This window comes from Coturnix japonica, chromosome 12 (genome assembly GCF_001577835.2).
Source record: "Coturnix japonica isolate 7356 chromosome 12, Coturnix japonica 2.1, whole genome shotgun sequence".
NCBI classification, from domain to species: domain Eukaryota; kingdom Metazoa; phylum Chordata; class Aves; order Galliformes; family Phasianidae; genus Coturnix; species Coturnix japonica.
The window spans coordinates 14,787,621-14,807,687 of NC_029527.1; the positions used below are offsets into that span (position 1 = coordinate 14,787,621).

The 20,067-nt window shown below is 39.1% G+C and overlaps 1 long non-coding RNA gene across 1 annotated transcript; it reads right to left on the minus strand.

Annotated features, from left to right (window-relative positions):
* Positions 1–1,026: 1,026 nt before the first annotated feature.
* LOC107319744 lies at positions 1,027–4,261 on the minus strand. The gene is made up of 3 exons (XR_001557915.2): positions 4,093–4,261; positions 3,877–3,955; positions 1,027–3,649 (listed from the first exon to the last, which is right to left on the minus strand). It is a non-coding gene; the product is annotated as an uncharacterized LOC107319744 (long non-coding RNA).
* Positions 4,262–20,067: the final 15,806 nt, after the last annotated feature.

Genomic DNA, 20,067 nt, shown 5'->3' on the forward strand with positions numbered 1-20,067 from the left:
TGCTCATTTAGAGACCGAAGGAACTGAAGCAATCCTTTCCCATACAAAAAAAAACCAAAAACCACAGTTTAACTTTTTCCTCATTATTAGGCATTGGCAAGGCAGACACCAGCCAATTATACTACAAACAGTACATCAGCATCTCTCCAGCCCAATGTTGCCAGGTGACAAGGCAAAATGAACTGCCAGCTGTGTGTCACAGTGCTACAGCCAACCAACCACAGGCTATTTCTGTCCTATGTGTGAGCTGAGCATCCACTAACCCACTAACTCCCATCCAGTTCCACACACTTTAGTGGAAGAAGCAAGGATGGCAGCCTGAGATCTGAAGGCAGATGGAGGAGCTGTAACTGAAACAAAATGTCCTAAAGCTGTTGAAGGAGAGCTTGCTTCAGCTGCTTCCTCCAACAAAAGTTAACCCTTAGCCAACAAAGGATCCTGCTGACACTCTAGCAGATTTACTTGTTAAAACTGACTGACTTTTCAAAGCACTAAATATACTTAAAATACAGCCATTTTCAAGGCAGCTCTTGTAACTGTAAAACACTATGGGAAGTGAACGTTAAAGACTAGGACTTATAGCAAACTCAGCTTCCATGAAGAAGCCCTACAGGAGGTCACAGTCAACACAAGGAAGAAGCATATACACACACACACACATATATATATATGTATATGTACGTATATATAAAACTCTGTCACCATTTTGTATTTTTTTTTTTTTTTTGGTATGCGTGTAAGACAGTTTTCCTACAGACACACAGGTTTCTGTATCCTCTCTAGTACCACTTTCTATAGCCCTTGTACAGCTGTTAACTCAAACACTTTTCCTTTTTAAGTTCAAATACACCATAAAAGTAACTCCAGGATAGGACCGTATCCTGAGCTCTCCCAAACTCCCATTTTCTCAGGTAATGTTTCCTTATAGGTGCTGCTTGTTCTCAAACAGATTAGGATCAGCGGAAAACATCCTTTAGGATGCCCAACATTTGTACTGTTATATAATGGACTCCCATTACCATCTGCACTTGTGTAATTCCAACAAAAAAAAAAAAAACAAACAACAGCTTTCTTGCCAATGACCTCAGTTTTGGAAGAGCACAGAGACTCAGCCTGGGGGTAGGTGAGAGCAGTCACTCCAGCACAAAATTGCTGTGCTTTGTGCTGAGGGTATTTATTAGTAATTGGATTGCCTCTGAAATTATGAGAGTGGAAAAAAACCTGGATATTGTTGGCTTGCTCCTTTATAGCAAGTGGAAAGAAGGTAATTATTGTACATGCCAAATGCATCAGCCCTAGCAAATGCATGTTCAAAGCATCTTAGGTGTTGTTTATTTTCCCCTATGGTGGTTTGGAGAAGGAACAGCCTTTAAAAAAATGAAGATAGGAAAGAGGTCCCTGTTATCTCACTTGCCCTAAAAAATCTCAACTGATTTTAATTAAACTAAGCAGAAGGTGGCGATTTGGACACAATTTAGAACACAGCATAAAGAAGCCTTCTTCAAAAGGTGCAGGCTCCCTGCTGCTATCAGCACAGCCCAAACATGGGCTGAGGACCACAAGCTGCAGTAAGGTGGTGGGTGGGATAAGCTGCAGGGAGTCAATTTGGCCACAAATGTATGGGGACTAATATTCTCTACATGTGTGAACGTACTGAGCAAAACTCTTTGTGTTCCTATCTTTTTCTTTTATGCTTATCTTTTGGCAGAGGTGCTGCAAAACATGCGGCAGAGCTGAGGAGATTTTCAGCAAGGACATTTTAAGCTCCCAGGTATGAAAGTTGCTCAAAATCTGCTATTATTATTGCCCTTCAGGAAAGACACCTGTGAAAACTCTGATTACATTCACTTTAAGGCTTGCTGTTACATTCATAAACAGAAGTGATGGCAGTTTGGGTTTTACAAGCCCATTTTGCTGATTATCTGTAGGGAAAACAAAAAAAGCAACACAGAGAAAGAAGCACATTTCACATGGATGTCTTAAACAGCACAATTCAAAAAAGTTTCCCATCTGCTACAATTCCATTAAATGATCAAAAGAGGAATTTTCAAGCTTGTGATTTTGGTGCTAGAAGTTCAGGCATTGAGTGACATCTACAGTTTGTACCCCCCTCCAGGCATATACGGATAGTTCATAGGTGACTGAAAAAAGCCTGGATTTGGATGAATGAGTCATACATTACCATATTACTCCTTACTTGTAGATGTCTGAGTACACAAACATCTTCCGATGGAAAAACATTCCATTATTACTAAGCAAAACTCCTTTAGAAAATAGATGTATTTCAAATAAAACTCCAACATATCCTCCTGAACATCTGCATGGATTGGTACTGGTCTGGAAACTCATGATGATGATGCCAATAATAGAGATGTAAGCCTTTCAGTATAAAACTTGCAGATGCATGTCTGGTTAAGTTAGCGGGTGCTTTGCAGATGAACCTATCACTTGGCCAGCCCAAAGATTAGAGCTGGCAGTTATAAGAGATTAACTCGGGTAGGAGTGCACGTGGTACATACAGACACGACACTGAATGTTAAGCAAAACTTGTGTATGTCCTTAGTGGATTTTCTTTGTCTCAGGTTTCTGATTACTTTAAAATGTCAAAGAAAATAAAGCATTCTCTATAACAGAGAAACAATCACCAAACTATGACTATTTTCAGTTGGGATAAGGATCTAAACAACTGTATGAATTCCTAATGGGTAACCAGCAACCCGAATTTCATGTCAGGATATGATCTTTGTGTGACTTGCTAGTAATGACAGACAAAAGTGAAATAGCCATATTGGTGTTCCCTTTCTATACTTCACACATTTTGGTAGTTTCTAGTGCCTACTTTTAGTAGTTTGACAGTTCTTAAGTACGCTTTTAAACTAAAATATTCCAAAATATGATTCTACATTATGAGATTCACTGAGGTACTCTATAATATATGGTTTAAAATTAAAGAACAATCAAGCAAGGCTGGATTTTTTTTGTTCCTACACAGTCTGCAAGTTACTGGAACAGAAATCAAGCGTGTGTAAGATTGCAGAAACACACTTCTTTCCTCCCTTCACACCTATGAATAGCTGAGACAGCCCCCAGAGCCCCCAAATTGTCAAAATTAAGGGAGGGAGTTGCAGCCCCTCTGGGGAGCTCTTACAGTAAGAAGGCTGCTATGGCAAGAGCTGTCAGAGACACAATGTGAACACACACCTGCTGGCAACGTTTCCCCTGCAGAGATGCTAATCACAAAGCAGCGACAGCAAAAGGAGTTTGTGCTTCAAGTCAACAAAGAAATTACTGAAGAATGATATGATAAGTGGAGTTTTCCATCCTGAAAAGCTACTGACAGAATGCAGGTGAGAGCAGGCTCCTCCTGTAGCCGATATGCCAAGCTCTGCTCTCCCTGGGCTGGGAGGCAGAGATGAAAGCAACAGAGCTTGGTGCAGCAGTGGCCTAAAGGACAAGGTGGTGCTCCTGTACCAGCAAGGAAGGTAACTGGGTTCAGTGGATACATAACTCAGCAGATATCAACACATTATGCCCTTTGTCTACAGCCATTTCCATGCACTTTGTTAAAGGTAAAACAGAGCAATACTTGACAGCCAATCTTCCTTCTCCTCCTTCTTGTGCTACTTCATGCACCCTTTGTAGTTTTCTGCTGGAGGCAAAAATGGAAGATTTGCTGCTTACAACTTCTTTCCAGCCTTTGGTTTTACAACAAAATCTTATAAGTTTGGTTATTTCTTGCACAACATCTCAAATTTCTCAACCTTTGAAGCTCAAGTTCTATTTTTGCCTTGCCCAAAAATACCTGATGAAAAATCTTAATGGGCTTAAATTGCCCAATATTTATTCCATGAAAAGCTTATTAATGGTGGTACTTACAGCAAGGTAGGAATGCTTGAAGTGTGTTTTTCTTTTGCTTTAACTACAGCATAAATTTTCTGAAGCCCATGACAAACACCTGGAAATATGGATAACAAGATCCTGATTAGCAGCAGTTAATTTACTTATTTTCCTTATCTCAGGTTTTACAATGATATATGAGTGTTTAACTTTGTGATAGTACTCCCTGTGGTACAAAGGGTTTCAACCACAAACCTGTTCTTTTATTGAATATCAGTCTTCGGTGCCTGAGCAGTCACTGGAAGGCACTTCCACGTCCCTGTATCCCTATGTCTTTCAACTTGCCCTCTGTGTTCTGCTGTCCATCAGGTGAGTTGGAAGACATGCTGGAAAACAGCAGTTCCTTACATATTCCCTAAGCCTTAAGAGGAAGGTGGTCTTAGTGCTATCCAGTCATCTGAAATCACAATCCAATTCTAACAGAGATAAAGCATGAATAGGAGTATCCGTAATGTCAAAAATAGACCACTTGGTAACAAATGACTTGGGTGAATACATAAAACTATATAGTCTATCCTGAGGGTAACATCAGAAAGTCATCTCCTTCCATCACCCTGCTAGTAAACAACTCTGTTTTGGAGAAGTGTAAATCCCCTCCTGGTGGCTGTGCTGTTTTTCTATAAGCCACATCTGATACCAAAATACCATCTGCACCAAACTTCATCTACTGCTGAGGTCTGATAGTTTAGGGTCAATGGATATTTCTTCTTTTACAGCACACATAGTAATGTGCACACTGGAACACATCCAAACAGCCTTTTAAAATTATAATTGAAGTTTTATACATGCAATAACCTGGTTACTGAAATGCAAATTAAAAATAATGACTATTGCTGCCATATATCTGCCTTGTACAGGTAAGAGTTGTCCTACAGCATAAAAACTGGTATTTATTAGGGACTTCAGGGTCCACTTCAGCTTCTATGCCTTACTCCTTCAGGAGGGGGAGCAGAGGGAAAGCAGGTATGAGGAATATTTACCCCATATTTCCATGTAGCCATTCATGCTTAAAGTCCTATTCCCGGCCTGGCTGGAATCAGCTGACTAAGCCCCATAGTGCATAACTGCAGGTACTCCCAGGGCTAGGAGTAGCAGTGCTCATTTCATCCTAAAGTGCAATCTGCTGCATTTCCCAGTTTATGTTCCCCCATGCATTTTATTATTGCCTCAGATACAATGTGCTCAAGGAGGGATGTGCTACGTCCCTCACCACTGGTGATAGAAAATTACTTCAAAGCATTATGAAAATGCTAATTGAATAGCTAAATTTCTTTTCAGACATGTGTATGCGTCCCATGCACCCCAGCTTGGCAATGCAGCATGACAGGAGCAAATTACATCTGGTAACTTGGAGTGCCAGCCATGCGGGCTGAAGACAACTTGTTGGACAGCCGTGGCAGAATCCATCTGAAAGAAGAGCACTTTGCCTTTCTGATCAGCATCACTTCCATCCTCCTTGAATTCAGCCTTTGCCTGCTGCTCCTGGTCCACGAGCTCATTTCTTTGTAAGCATGACAAGAAGTTTGTAGAGTTGATGCATAACTTTATCTTTCCAAGAAAATGCCATCTGTATTAAATGCTAAAATTAACCAAGGCTAATTGGTTGCCACACACAGAGCATGCTGTGCTCTACTGGATAAAGTAACAAATGTGTTAGTAGATCTAAGCTGCTCCATTATTCTCTATTACAGAAAGTATGCTCACCCTATTAAGCTCACAGTATTTGAGCCAATTCAAGCCATGCTGCTGCTTGCTCCCAAATGACAAACATGGGCACCTCCACCAGCCTCAAGAGTGATAGCTCAATCAACCAGACGGAAACAAACCCATTTAAAATACAAATGCACGTTCTGACCTTTCACATATCTTGGAAGTTACTTGCAATTAGAACTTCATTTCTCTAAGTCTCTGAGAAAGCAACAGATATTGAATAGTGCAACTTCTGTATTGATTTGTGCTTCCCAGGACAACACCGTTGTTTTCTTTCAGATCCTTTACAGGGGATGACCTCATCTACCAGCAGAACTTCATGGATGGAGAGTTAGCACAGCAACATCAGTTATCCAGAAAAGGGGAGATAAGACCAGTAGCAAACCAGAGGCACAGCAAAGAGTTGAGAGCAGCAAAGGCTTTGTACCATTGCCCCTTCTGCATCAGCACAGGAAGCTACTAATGTGAAGAACAGAGCCTCACCGCATCCTATCCCTTCAGCAGCCCATGAAGAAATCAGAAAATGGCACCATGCTGATACAAGTGGTATGAAACAAGAGCTCAGATGTGCACCTGCCACAGTAAAGAAATGCAAGGGAACTTCCTTAATAAATTAAATGCTATATTGGATAAAATTCCATTTAAATTGGAAACTCATTTTTAAATTAAAGGCAAGTTTAAGTAGTTATTACCTAATATTTAATTGCATATATTATGTTTGTAGCCTTAGGTGTTACAGATATTCCTTTAATATTCCCTCCAATATATTGAGATCATAGAGCAATCACAAAACACTACGAATTGGAAGGGACCTCTGGGGATTATCAAGTCCAACCTCCCAGTTGATTCTGCTTGATGAATGATCCAGAGATTACAAAGGGAAGAAAATCTCAACAGTTCAAGAGTTTTGACTGTTGGATGGAAAACACAAGCAGTATTTTGAGGAGGCCACACTCAGGTTATGGAAAACCTTTAACAAACCTCCTGGCAGCAGTAGGATTGAGCCTATTTACAAGGAGCTTTCAACATTTTCCTTGTACAACGTTTGAAAGCATATGGGCTGTCATTAGCATGTCAGAGTCCACTTTTGACAGCCAAACATCACATAAAAATAGATTTTCAAGATACAGCACAAGTGTTTGGAATGACATCAGATATTTTCCTTCAAAACATGAAATGGCAGATGCATCCAACAACCAGTACCCATGATGGTGCCCACACAGGACCAGCACAGTATCTTGTGACTCCTTTTACTCAATTCCTTTGATTATTCAACAGCACCATGTTCTTCAAATGTACGTTTAACCTAGAATGTGTGCTTAATTAAAAAGGAACCTTTGCAGTAAAAATATACTGCCTAGAATCCGCACATTCTATGGTGAATTGAGCAGAGGGGACACACTGAAACCAATCTAAAGTATTACAAAAATACTCCAAAGCGAGCAAACACGAAGATGGTTTCATCTCTTTCTTCAACCATTGTAAGTGAATGAAAACTTTTTTTTCCATGCCATTTAATTTTAAATTAGTCTTTTCAGACATCTGCTACGATCTGTCAGAATTAACAAAACCGAACACAAATCTGAGATGAGAGCTCAAGTTCTGCTTTCGTCAAACTGCATTAACTTGCTCAGACACTCCACGGAACTAATTGAACGTCCCACAATACCGTACACTTTCCAATTTAACATTATTATAGTTAGAAGAAATAAGTGTAGAAGGAAAAACGCTGCTGAGAACAGAATAACATCCCTGATGCAGATCAATAAAAGCAGGCTGCTTATTCTAATTCATTATCTTTCTTATTGCTACATTCAGATGGAAAGAGAATTTCCCCTCAAGTCAGAAAAGCAGTTAAACACACAAAGGCCTTTTCTTCCTTTTGAAGAGAAAAGGTATCATTCACCTCTTGGAATTTCCTGGGAACTCTTATCCCAATAGGGAGAATTCCTGATATTGTTGCAGTCTCCTTCTCTTCCTATGACACACTGATTGCATTTTTCACCATTTTCTAAAGGCTCTGAAATGGCTTGACAATACTGAGGAGTATTCTGCTGACTCCGGTCACATTCTGGATTAAAAATCTGTTGTAAAACTCCTGAAATTATAAAGTAACTGCACCAAGTGTCACAGATCATCTTACTGGACCTATATAGATCTAGGTATGCATCTATCTATGGATAGAGCACATATGTAGTATTTTCAAACAGATAAAATTTAAGGGTTGCTATTTATTTTATACCTGTGGGGTTAACGTCCATTCCAACATAACAATCATCTGGAAATCCCACTGATTTCAGCAGTGAGAATACCAGTCCAGATCTATGGTAAGAAATCTAATATTAAAAAAAAAAAAAAAGAAAAAAAAAAGAAAAAGATCCTGAAGAAAGAAAGTTTCCTTATTTAACTGATAGTCTCCTAAAAGTAACCTGGATTTGAAGAAGCAAATTCTACAGGCAGAGTAACCTCAACATTCTGTGATACATGGCAACAGAAGCGCTCATCTAAGAGATCATTTTCCTTGTCTACCACAGGGTTTTATTCTTTGGGCATTCCAATTCCTCGAGGCTGCTGTCAAAGCTGGATAAGGAGCAGCCATGAAGTTTTCATGAATATCTCAGACACCCATAGTCAGCCTCTATCATCTCTTAAAATACACACAAAACAAATGTCTTTTTTTCTATGAGTAATGGGAAATGAGGAAGTATCAATCATCGACAAAGTAAAAGATGTTCAATACTGATTGCTTTTCTGAAGGATGAGGAAGCTCTTGTAGAGGTCTTCTGGGGATATGGGGAGGGGGTAGCTTATAGATTTGTTTTCCTTTCTGTATTCTCAAAAGAGTTGAGAAGAGATGAGGCTATGATAGATTATAATACTGCAAGGAATGACTAATGAGCAACTGAACTACCTTTGTAACAGTAGTGAAGGAAGTAATAACCAGAGTAATTGGGTTTACTGGGTTTATGCTTAGCACACATCCAGTCCCCTCTTAACATCCTGTCCCTTCAAATCACTTTTATGCTCGACGTCTTTCCTTTTATTTTTATTAGAGCTGACTTGAGTTATTTCATGAGATTTGACCTTGCGTTCTTAATCTCATGTACTTTCTCTGAATAGTTCATCTTCTTTATTCACCTTCAATAACCGTTCTGTCAAACAGTCTACATAAGCATAACATCTTAGTCTGCAATGCCAGCCAATGTCTGCCTCAGAGAGAGGATGTTACATTAATACAGCCCCAAGAGCCAAATTTCTTACTCTCAGAGAAACATTGAAGAAATAATACTCCAGGATAAATTCTGCAGAAGTACATGACCTTCTTGCAGAAGTCAGAATGGTACCAGTTTTGACACTAATTACAGCTTCCCATTCAACTAAATGTGCTGGCTTTATTATTATTATTATTTTTTTTATTTACCTAAACAGGTAGAAAACAAGAATTATATGCAAGTTTTTAAAGAGTTGCTATTGTTTGCTATGATGCTTTCTTTTCCTGAAAGGTTTTTATCCTCCTACTGTGAAGCACCTCTCTGCTGAAATGTGTTCTTGGAGGGGAAAAGAACCAAACGAGCATTTCCTATCTCCTGCCAATTCCCCAAGAGCAAACTAGTCATTCCAGTCAAGCCTAATGACACAGCAGTTGGTTATTCCCCTAAGCTTGGTGGTTTGCATAGCAATTTTATTCCTCTTGCAACATTATATCATGATGTTTCAATAGGACCTCCCTTTGGGGAAAGAGTGTTCAGACCAGACTCATGCTTCCAGCATTGCTGGAACTTGTATTTCCCAGTGGTGGTTCATTTCACAGTCAGTGTAAAGGCACGGCTCACAGTTTCTCATTTCCACTACATATGCTCCAGCCTCAGTTGGCATCATTCCCTCCCGAGAGAAAACAGATAATCCAGACAATGTTTGGTCTAACTATAATTCTGTCCCCTTCTGACAATAATATTAATGTCCTGCGTATCAGATAAATCCACTTAGGGAAAAAGACACACCAAAAAGAAAAATAAAGAATACTGCTGTAAGAACTAAGCTAAGCACTCTTCTGATCCCAGGGCTTATTCTCCCTGTATCATTCTTTGTACAAAGGAAAAAAAAATAAGTTATTATGAACCCTCCTAAGACCTGGCAAGTGCCACTTGACCTTCTGGTTATAGACTGTGTGATGCAGCTTAAGAAAGGCACTGTGCAATTCTTTGAAAGGAGAGAAAGGCACAATGGAGATTTCACAGCATATCCTGATCAGGTTTGCTCCTCATTCTTTACAGTACACAGTCCTGGGATGAGCGCATTTTCCATGCAACAAGATCAGAAAGGGAAACAGCCCTACAGACCCTGCATACAATGGCTACAGGAGTTTTATTTGGCAAGCTAGGCATCATCTCTAGTTCATCTACAAGACTTCCAGCCATGCACAAGACTACACATGTTTTTCCTAAATAGAAGCATTTGAAATATTTCATCCTCACTGGAACTATACAACAAATAAGCCACTGAGACATAACTATGACAACTCAGAGGTTTCTGAAGATTAGCACTGCTCTGTGCTTGACACTGTGATCATGACCATACTAGAATCATGTGCTAGATCTAATTTATATTATATAGACACACACACACACATATATATATGACAATTTGGGTGGGTATAGTTTTGTTTTTCTACAATTTAGAAACAATCACAATGAACAGAACCTATTAAAAACTCCAGACATCAGGCATTGTAAGGTGGCCTTATACATTCCATAATGCCATTCTGAAGTCAGTAGGTGTGAGGTGGGGTTCTGAACAAAGGCTGGCAGAGCTCTTCCTCCCTGGGGAGGGTCTCAGCAGCATCAATTTCTCTCTTTATAGAATCGACAAATTAACAGCAGTTCTGGAGTCTTTTAGACATTTTTTCAGTCAGTGGCTACCTGCACATCATTAGACAGAGAGAAAAGTATTTCTAATGGAGAAAAATTGTATGCAATGAGAGATTAATCAAGTCTCATGTAATGCAGAGATCAAGTCTTTTTATTACTTAGATTCACGGCAGCTATTCAATGAGTATAGTTTTAGTGGCCTTCCTCTTTTATCTACTAAAAATTGGATTGAATTCCCCTTGCTTTACACACTAGCTTTCTCCAGCTCTGTTAATGGAAAGATCTTGGCACTTTTCTAATCCACAGAATCAGGCTGAAGAAGAAATACAAGCATGAGTACCTTCATTTACAGAGAATAGCCAGGGAAGGCAGGAAAGGGACTGATGATAATAAGTATAATAGTAACTGCATTAGGCCAAAAGGGTCAATGGCTAATCTCACTGCAGTCCAAAAAAGGTTATTTTAATTCCAGTAATTGGCCCCAACTACCAGCAACAATAGATGAGCTGCCACTTTTATCTGCTTGCTGCTCGCCATGTTCCCATGCAGCTGCACTACAAGACGAACACAAATTGCCTGCTCAAGTCAATGAAAGTGATTGCTTCTGCTTACACTATTGATCAGTTGTGTTGCCCAGACAAAGCTCCAGCCATTGTACCACCTCCAGCTTATTGAAGATGAGTTGTCTGCAGGTACTGCAGTATTTAGACAGGCGAGGAACAGACTAATTTTTATTTTACTGATGATGATCATTATGATTATTTTTCTTAATGACTAACATTTGTATGCTGCTGATCATGCAGTTGCCCTATGGCAGATGCAAGCTTCACAAAAGGTTTTACAAGCAATATCTCTGAGCCTGAAAGCATCATTATTACTATTTCAGCTATGTGTGATGCAGCCTAGGGGCAAAAGAAGTATCACAAATCTTACGGGTATTGTGCAGCTTCTTAATCACAGATAACACCATATCTATTTACCATGAAAAATGCAGACCATACAAGAGGAATCACAACCAAAGTATGTATGCAGGGAGTTGCAGGCAGTGAGGGACATGCTGTAGGTTTCCAGTCCTGCCACAGTTCACAGGCATTTGTCAGTATGGCCACAGCCAATTGGGGAACCAACCTGGTCGTTGCCTCAGGAGGCCTGATTTTGCTCTCAACTTCTCAGGGAGGATAAAGTTCCTGGAGTGGTTGTAACACAAGAATTGTGATTGGTGTGAATAGCTGAGCTTCCTGCCAGAAATACCATCTGTATTAATGTTTTACATCAGATTTCAGTTCCTTAGTGGAGAGAAACTGGATAAAGAACCACATTCACTGCAGTGCCCAGGTGACCTGTCTGGATAGCACCTTGCAGATCCATTCCCACTATCATCTCCCTCTCCCTGCACCCTCCTCAGGCATTCTGTCCCTAGACCTTGGTCCAGAGGAATGCATCATTTATCCTTTCTACTGCTTGAGACTAGAAAGAAAACATGTTCAAGTGCTCCTAGATTTGAAGCCTCACCTTATGAAATGCAAAATAATAAACTTACTCATATATAAATAACAGCTACTTTAGATCTGCTATATTTAGATTAACATAATCTCCAGAAGCATAATGCATCAGAGAGAAAAAACATAAGGCATTCCTGCCAAAGTTTTATCTGCTCTATTTTGCTCACATTAAAATACTAAATGTGAAGTATTTTGTCAGGTATCCAGGAAATGCCCTAAAAATGAAGCTGAATAAATAAGGGGCCTACACATAGGCTAAAGGAAAATAATCCTGAATGCTTTGAAGGACATAGTTATTCCCTGTAAAATTAAATAACAGAGCAACTTCCAGGATTATGTGGTTAGGTGCTGTCATTTAATCATTCAGAAATGAGTGTCTGACTGTCCCTTGTACCACAGTAAGAGCACAGGGATATTGCAGCAGCCTTTTTGAGCATCTGTCTTTTCCCACACAATCAGGGCACCTCCAAATGTCTTTTCTTCCCAGCGCTTTAACTCCACGCTGGTGCGCTAAGGTGGAAGCAATTAATTACAGAGGTTTGAGCAGAGCTGAGAGCTCTTCACCAGAAAGCACCTTCATATTGGGTATAAATAAAGCAATTCAGGAACTCTGGACCCACTCCAGGAGTACTGCTTGTCTTCTTTCTTTACAGATACTCAGAGAGCTGTCCCCACTCTCCAGAATGTATTTGAGGAAATTATTTTCTCCACCTGCTTATTTGGCCAATTCTCCGTAGCAGAGATAAGAACCACAGCATATGCATTTTGCAGATTACTGATTTCTGTTCTCCTTGAATTTAGGCATTTCAGCCATTTTTAAAAAAAAGTACTTATTTTAACCCCATAAAAGATAAATTAAATTAGAAAGCTGTTTAGCATGGAGGAGTTCAGCTGTCTATCTCCAAACCATGCATGAAATGGAACAGCTTTTAATTTTTCTCATTAAATACCTCCTTCGTGGATTATCCAGAGGGGGAAAAACCTTTCTTTCTCCCTCAACTAAGAATGCAGCAACTGTTTAGGAACACTGCTATGAATCACTGTACTTTTATGGGCATTGAAAGTAAAATACAATAACTGAGTGAAACATGCAAGTTTGTGTTGCTTCTTTGTTATCATTTACTAAGCTATCTTACCTAAATCATTATGCTAAGATTTCCACCAAACAAAGCATAGATTATTATATTTAGAACATAAGAAAACCCAAGTAATTAACTCAGTGATTCTGAATAAGCCCCATAAAATAGGAACAACTCCAACATAGCAAATAATAGAAGATAGCCCCAAGTTTCAGTAGTTGCCCAGTTTTTGGTGTTTCAGGGATTAACAGCTAATTGAGTTTGAAGCTGGTAGCACTCAGACACTGATGCCAGCTTTACTTTGGATAGGTGCACTGCCCACAAATATCCCTAACCCCACACATTCTGCAGGGTATTGGAAAGAATAAGAATGGACAGACAAACAAGAAAACAAACAAGAAAAGTGATAAATGGACTCTGATTTGACTCATCCCCACCAAGCTGAATGCAGGTCAAAAAGCGAAAGGTTAGAACCATTCATACTAATCACTTGGGTAAATGCAAATAACATCTTATGCATTCTTTTCTAATTAGTACCACGATAACACAGGGGTTCATCATCACTTCTGTTCTTTAAACAGATAAAGGGGAGTGTGTTCCAAACAGTAACAACAATGCGGTATTTCAGTCACATAAAATATGCTTTGAACACGATTTGTTGTTTAGATGAAAAGCTTAATTCATAACTAAAATTAAATGATTAGTATGTGAGAACACCAGTTCAGTCCTGCACTTCTTTATAAATCGTCTTGGGATAAAGTGGGTATTACAAGTTTAGAAGCAGCTCAGATAAAAAGACTTTGAGCACAAGAGAAAGGAGAGGAGGAAGGTATAATTAATACAGACCCAACAGTATACAAAAATGCACCAACCAAAAATCAGAAGCCAGAAGAATTAAAAGCCAAACATGTTTTTCATGCTCAGTTCTAGGTGACTTTTTTTTCCACTAACAGATGCAAGAAAGGGAGGTATTTTTCAGCTCCTCCCAATCCCCCAGTTTTCTCTACATACCAAATCCTCAGCTTACATAAAGAAGAGGAGCTCTAATTTAGCAAGTTGAGCTATATTAATTTTTGCTCGCTGGAGCTCTGACTCATTGGTCTGTCCTGAAAAGCAATCCCAAACTCCTCATTACTGCCCACACATTTTTCTGACAATGCTTTTGCTATTGCTTTGCTTGCTTCCAGAGGAAGCCCTCTCTATCAGAGAGGCTGCACTGCAGCAAAGCAAGCTGAGCACTGATGGCAAGCCTGGACATACCTCTGCATGCAGATTGCTGCAACCATGGCCACTATCGCAAGCATCACATCCTTCCCAGCCCTAGAAATGGGAAGGGCATGGCAAGGACAAGCTTGCCCATCAGCACCACAGGTGAGTGACAGCCGGCAAAACATCAAAGAGGTGTGCTGAGGACTGGGCTCACTGAGGATGCTGCCCCAAGTCTCTTTCTGGAATTGAAGTCTTATGAAAAACCAGAGATAAAACAATCTTTGTCATTCAAAAGGGTAAGTTGCCTATAGATCATGGACATGATGGACAGTTATCTTGCTGAGAAAATCTGAGGCCTGACAAAGTGATGGACATTGTGATTAATGACACGAAGGGATTATGGCAGGCTAATGAGGTAAGCCTATCTCACTGCCTGAGTAAAATATCACTGTGACTTTTTAGGCAGATGTACTGCAGTCCTCCTCACATGCTACGCTTACAGCATTTATCTTGCATGTGTATGAAAATACATTTAGAGACTGAATACAAGCTTTCTCTGGCCATTCCAGTTATACCTACAGATTATCCACCATCTTTCCCATTGGTCTTGAATTGACTTTTTAAAACCAAATTTAATTGTAGTTACTGGTTACATAACTGTTACCCTTAAGTCACCATCTTCAAAACTTTCCCCAGCCCAAGGAATGCCACATTCACACCCACCTCCCTGACTGACACAGATGGTAGAGGCAACAGACAAACCCTCATTCAGGGGAGCAGGGGGGTGGAAAAATCACAACTTCTGTTTACATCAGAAGTATAAAAAGTCACTGTAAGTGAAGTAGATAGAGTCATTGAAAATGATCAAAGACAACATTTGTGTTTGTCACTCAGGTTGCTTGTTTAACAGTGGCTAAAATCTAGAGATAGCTAAGACTTAATATTCCTACAGAAAAAGATACAAGATAATGCACATTTTGCATCTGCTTACAAGCAACATAAGCTGAAGGTCTGTGCTGCTCTGAGGCTCGCTCCAGTTGGGTTGTGGCGTGTATCTCAGAACACCATAACTGCCAGAATCAAAGCTAAATTAGGATGGAACGTATCATGACAATGCAAGAACCTCAGAAAGGACTCACAATGAAATGCTGTCATTATCAGCACTATAAGACAGTTAACAACTCAAGATTTAACACACCAATTTGGACTCACCATACAGGCACTCTGAAAATCAGTAACTTGCTCCTAAGACTTTAACTCCTTTTGGAAGATACTGTGGTCTACTTTGAAGGAATTAAGCTCATTTTGCCTTGATATCATTTCAAAGAATTCCTCAAGGCTTATCAAGAGCAGATTACTTTTTTTGGTCACAAAAGCAGTGGTTGATATTATGAAAATGACATTTTTTCCCTTAAAAACATACAATCCAAGAAGAGCAGCTATTAATTTAAGTGGAATTTAACAAACATCTTCGAGATGTCACATCAAGGTCCTTCTAAAACAACCACCTCTCCAAGAGATAAACAGTAAACAATCCCTTACTTGGCAGTACAGAAACTATTCTGTGAACAGAAACACTGATGTACCTTGCTACTCACTACATCTATTCTTCTCATCTAAAACAACTTAGAACATAGGAAAATAAACTGGACCACAATTTTAACATAAAGCATATCGCACATATGTATTTTTGAATGCTAAAGTTACATCCCTTCTATGTTACAAACTTGGTTCTGTCACTTATATGCAAAGTAATTCTCTAAGCCTCATCTTCCAAGACAGTGTGGCACTAAAACGTAGAAAGGTTCTCACTAAGACTTTCTAAAGCAGCTCCCTGATTAACTCATTTCAGAATCACTGCTTTCATGTGAGTAATAAGAACTAAATAATTAAATACATGCAGGCAGCCACATATGTAAGGCACCGTACTGTTGTGTTGATCTGCATAGGTGTTATGCACCTCAACTCCCTCGGAACTTTTGACAGGTCTTTATATTTAGATGTACAACTATTTTGGAAACTCAGCTTTTATGCTTCTGTGTTTGCACAGAATTATCTGCAAAATAAAGAATTCCTGACAGCTGTAGAACTGTAATATATTACAAGACTTCTGTGCCTAAGTGCCAGGAAGAAAAGAAGTGGTAGCACCTGAAAATAAACAAGCTACTGCAAATAGAACTATTGTATTCTAATGTATTTTTGGGAATTTAGGAACTAAAACATCATTGAGTTCTTCCCAGTTTTCTGAGCTCTGTGTATTTCTGTGTGGAAAGAACACTTTGACTCTTCCCAGTAAGCTTGACACACTCAAAGGTCAACTACTGAGATTATATATAAGTAAATATAAGTAAAATACATATTTTCAACAGTTACGTCCTACCTACACTATGTTGTGGCATGGCTGTGGCTCAAGGAACAGCTCTGTCCTGTGTGCCTTTTGCATGAGGACAAAACAGTGCATTACCTTGAATCCCCCACACATCTGCTGTAGGCCTCATTTTGAGAGAGAAAGTGAGAGATTAGGGATATCAAATAATAATCATGAAGGCATAATCCCCTTGGACATTTGCCTTCCTCAACTCTAAATCCTCAACTCCCCCCCCCATCTCCCCCTCAAGTCATCAAGGACCGGTTCAGCATCCAAACCTTTAAATAAATGTTGTAGGGTGGAACAAGCAAATCCTTCATTACCTCATTGCCTCTTATGAACAAGTCATTTGGTGACCTTGAGGCAGTTACACAACCTTGTTTCGCAATCTCACTGAGCCAGAAACATGAGCAAAATGAGGACCACACTTGAAGCCAGCCACTCCAATTCATCTTGTCTTTCAGGGGTAGACAGATTGCAATGCATGTTGCAGATAGATTAGTTCACTCGAGAGCAATCTATTTTTGGTTACCAACTTATATTCTGAAATCACATAAACATTGTTTAAGGGAAATATGAAGTGATCGGTGCATGCTGTTGAAGTGTGATATTAATGCCCAATCAGTATTATAAAAGGAAACATCTCTCAGGCCTTGGAGAAATTATTAGTAAGTAGTGAAGGTCAAACTCCAGGGCTTTGGAAGCTAACTCCATGTTAGCTGTAAGGTAGCAGCAGTTGATAAACTTCCATTCTGTGCAACAGATTAGGAAACTCTAGTGTGTGCGAACAGGAACACTGCTAAAATAAAGCATCTGTTTTAAATAGAGGAGATGCAATCCAATCACAGGTAGTAACCATTACATAAGATGCCATTGACCCTGGTGTTCTCAAGCAATAAGAATAGGCAAATCTGAACTCTCATCTCCATTTTTTTTGCCATTGCTTTTGGGTACTTTGTGTCAAAATGATACCGAGATACAATAATATTACTAAACATTCTGAAAACCAACACAACTCTCACGCAGTGGCATGTATATTTGTACAAGGACAAATGGATGGATGCAGCTGGGGCATCAGCTGCAGGGAGAACAGCTTGTGACACTAATATCTTGAAATACTTTAAGTATCTTGCTTATCCTGATGGATTCCACATTTTTTCATACTGAGTATTCTCATGAAGATCCTTCAGGGTAATAATTTCCTAAAGTACTACACTTAACCTGAGCCTTGGTGAAGTGATCATCTTGCACAAACTAGATTTGTCAAGTCTGATGTGAAGACCTGATAATTTTGTAGGAGAGTACTTCAACACTGGTATGCCTATGGTACCCTTGACTTGCCATGGCTCATTATCCATTGACTGCTCTGTATTTTCAGGACAGTTTCAGGATGCAAAGAAGTCCTATTCCACTCTCACCACCACCAAGACAGCTGAGTTTCTCTACCACTATGGCAGATTTGCTTAAAATCCAACAGAATGAGAAGTCATGAATTTGAACCTTTTGCTCCTCAGGTTGGCTTTACCTTCTGGGAGTTTTCTGCACATTATAAAAACCTCTGTACCAGGCAAAAAAGTTGCAATTGATGAGAGATAGCTCCTGAAACAGTGGTAGGTAGTCCCACATTTCATGCATTTTTTTGCCATCAGCATACCTTACTCTTTATTTGCATGTGTTTGATACCACCCCTCTTCCCTGAAGTCACAAAGCTTTAAATACCACACATTTTCACTTCAAAGACCAGGATAAGTCTCAGTTTATTCGTGAATACAGAGCTTTTTGTCTCCAATCTTTGCCCTGAGTAAATCAATTCCTATTTAAAATAGCAGTGTCTTTCTCTTGCTGTTCAAAACTGCAAGAATAGTTACACTTATTCTATACAGAAAAGAGTTCACCTCATTGAGTACTTTATAGACTTCAGTGCCAACTGGATTGCTAATTTACTCTGTCAAATCAAATTAATCTTGTCTCAAAATACACTCTTATGTTAAATGGGTCAGAGATGAACTGCAAGTAATTCAATGGAAGGCCATGTTCAGATTAAACAGTGTATTACAGAAAAACAGTTGAGATTAATAGAATTTGTTCAGCTACTCAGAAAGATTTCCATTCAGAATTTTTGTGAAGAAGAACCTGGAATTTACCTCCTTATTAGCAAACACCCCACATTTACAAAGTTTTAGACTAAGTTTATTTCTAAATGTAAAATGAAACTGATGTATCAACAAGTGTCCAAAAGGAGCCCTGCCTTAACTGTACAGAAATAGTCTTTTGGAATTACCAAGTTAAATAAGTCAAACCTAAATCCCATCTACAAATCATCATCTGCAAGCATATGTGCCACTCTGGAGGTAACACTGCTATACCTACTACAAACAACTTACTGTTCTCTGGTCGTTCTCTCCTTAGATCATTATATGTAAAGAAATTGAGATGGTAAAGTAGACCAGCTGAGATGGATGCTGCTTTGCTGACACCAGCAAGTGCTTTGCAGAATTTTTACATGCAGTTCCTATCACCAACCTTAACATGACCAAGAACCCAAGCGAGAACTAATAGGAGACACTGTTTCCTAAGTTCAGATTCATCAAAAAGCTACTCCAATTACAAAGTATTGCTTCAGTTTTGATGTGAGACATGAAAAATATGCACAACACAAAATCCTGCCTGCTACAGTAAACCTATGCCAATATTATAATAGGGCTTACAGGACACAAACATTAAAGCCACACTGAGCAGCACAGCCCTTAAGTTCCTTTTTATTAGTAACATTTAACAACCTTTATACTTTTGCAATGAATTAGTTGCACTCATGTCTGGCACTTAAGAAATTAACAAGACATAAATCATCTGTAAAAGACTTTTACTGCAGCAAAAACTGATTTCAGCTGTTTTCACTTGAAAGGAAGAATATTAGTCTTTTGTGAGCAGCCCTGGAAGCAAGAGAAGGAATCATCCTTTTACGTGGGAGCTGGGAATTTAACAGGAGTGCTCAACCCTTTGCAGAATCAAACCTTTAATTTTTATTCTGCAAGAAGAACTCAGAAGAATTTGCTTTAGTAGGATTTATTGAGATGTACTTTATATGCACAGTCCATAACACAGATGAATAGTGCTAGATGTTTACGGTATATTTAAGTACACTCATGGGAACCATCCTAACTCAATTCTGTAATATCAATTTTGTTATATATTTGCTGTGGGGAAGATGTTAATAGGCTGTTAAAACAGTCACTAGAAAAAAAAAGTATCAACTTCATAAATCCTAAAGCATCTGATTTCAGTTTTATGTTTATTCCTTTCACTAAGATATCCAGAAGAAGAGTTAGGCTCCCAGTAAATGTTTTATAGGTTACATTGCTTTATAGTCTTAAAATGATGGTAGTTGGTAGTTAATTTTGTTCACAGGAAAAAAAAGGCAGTACTCTGCCTCT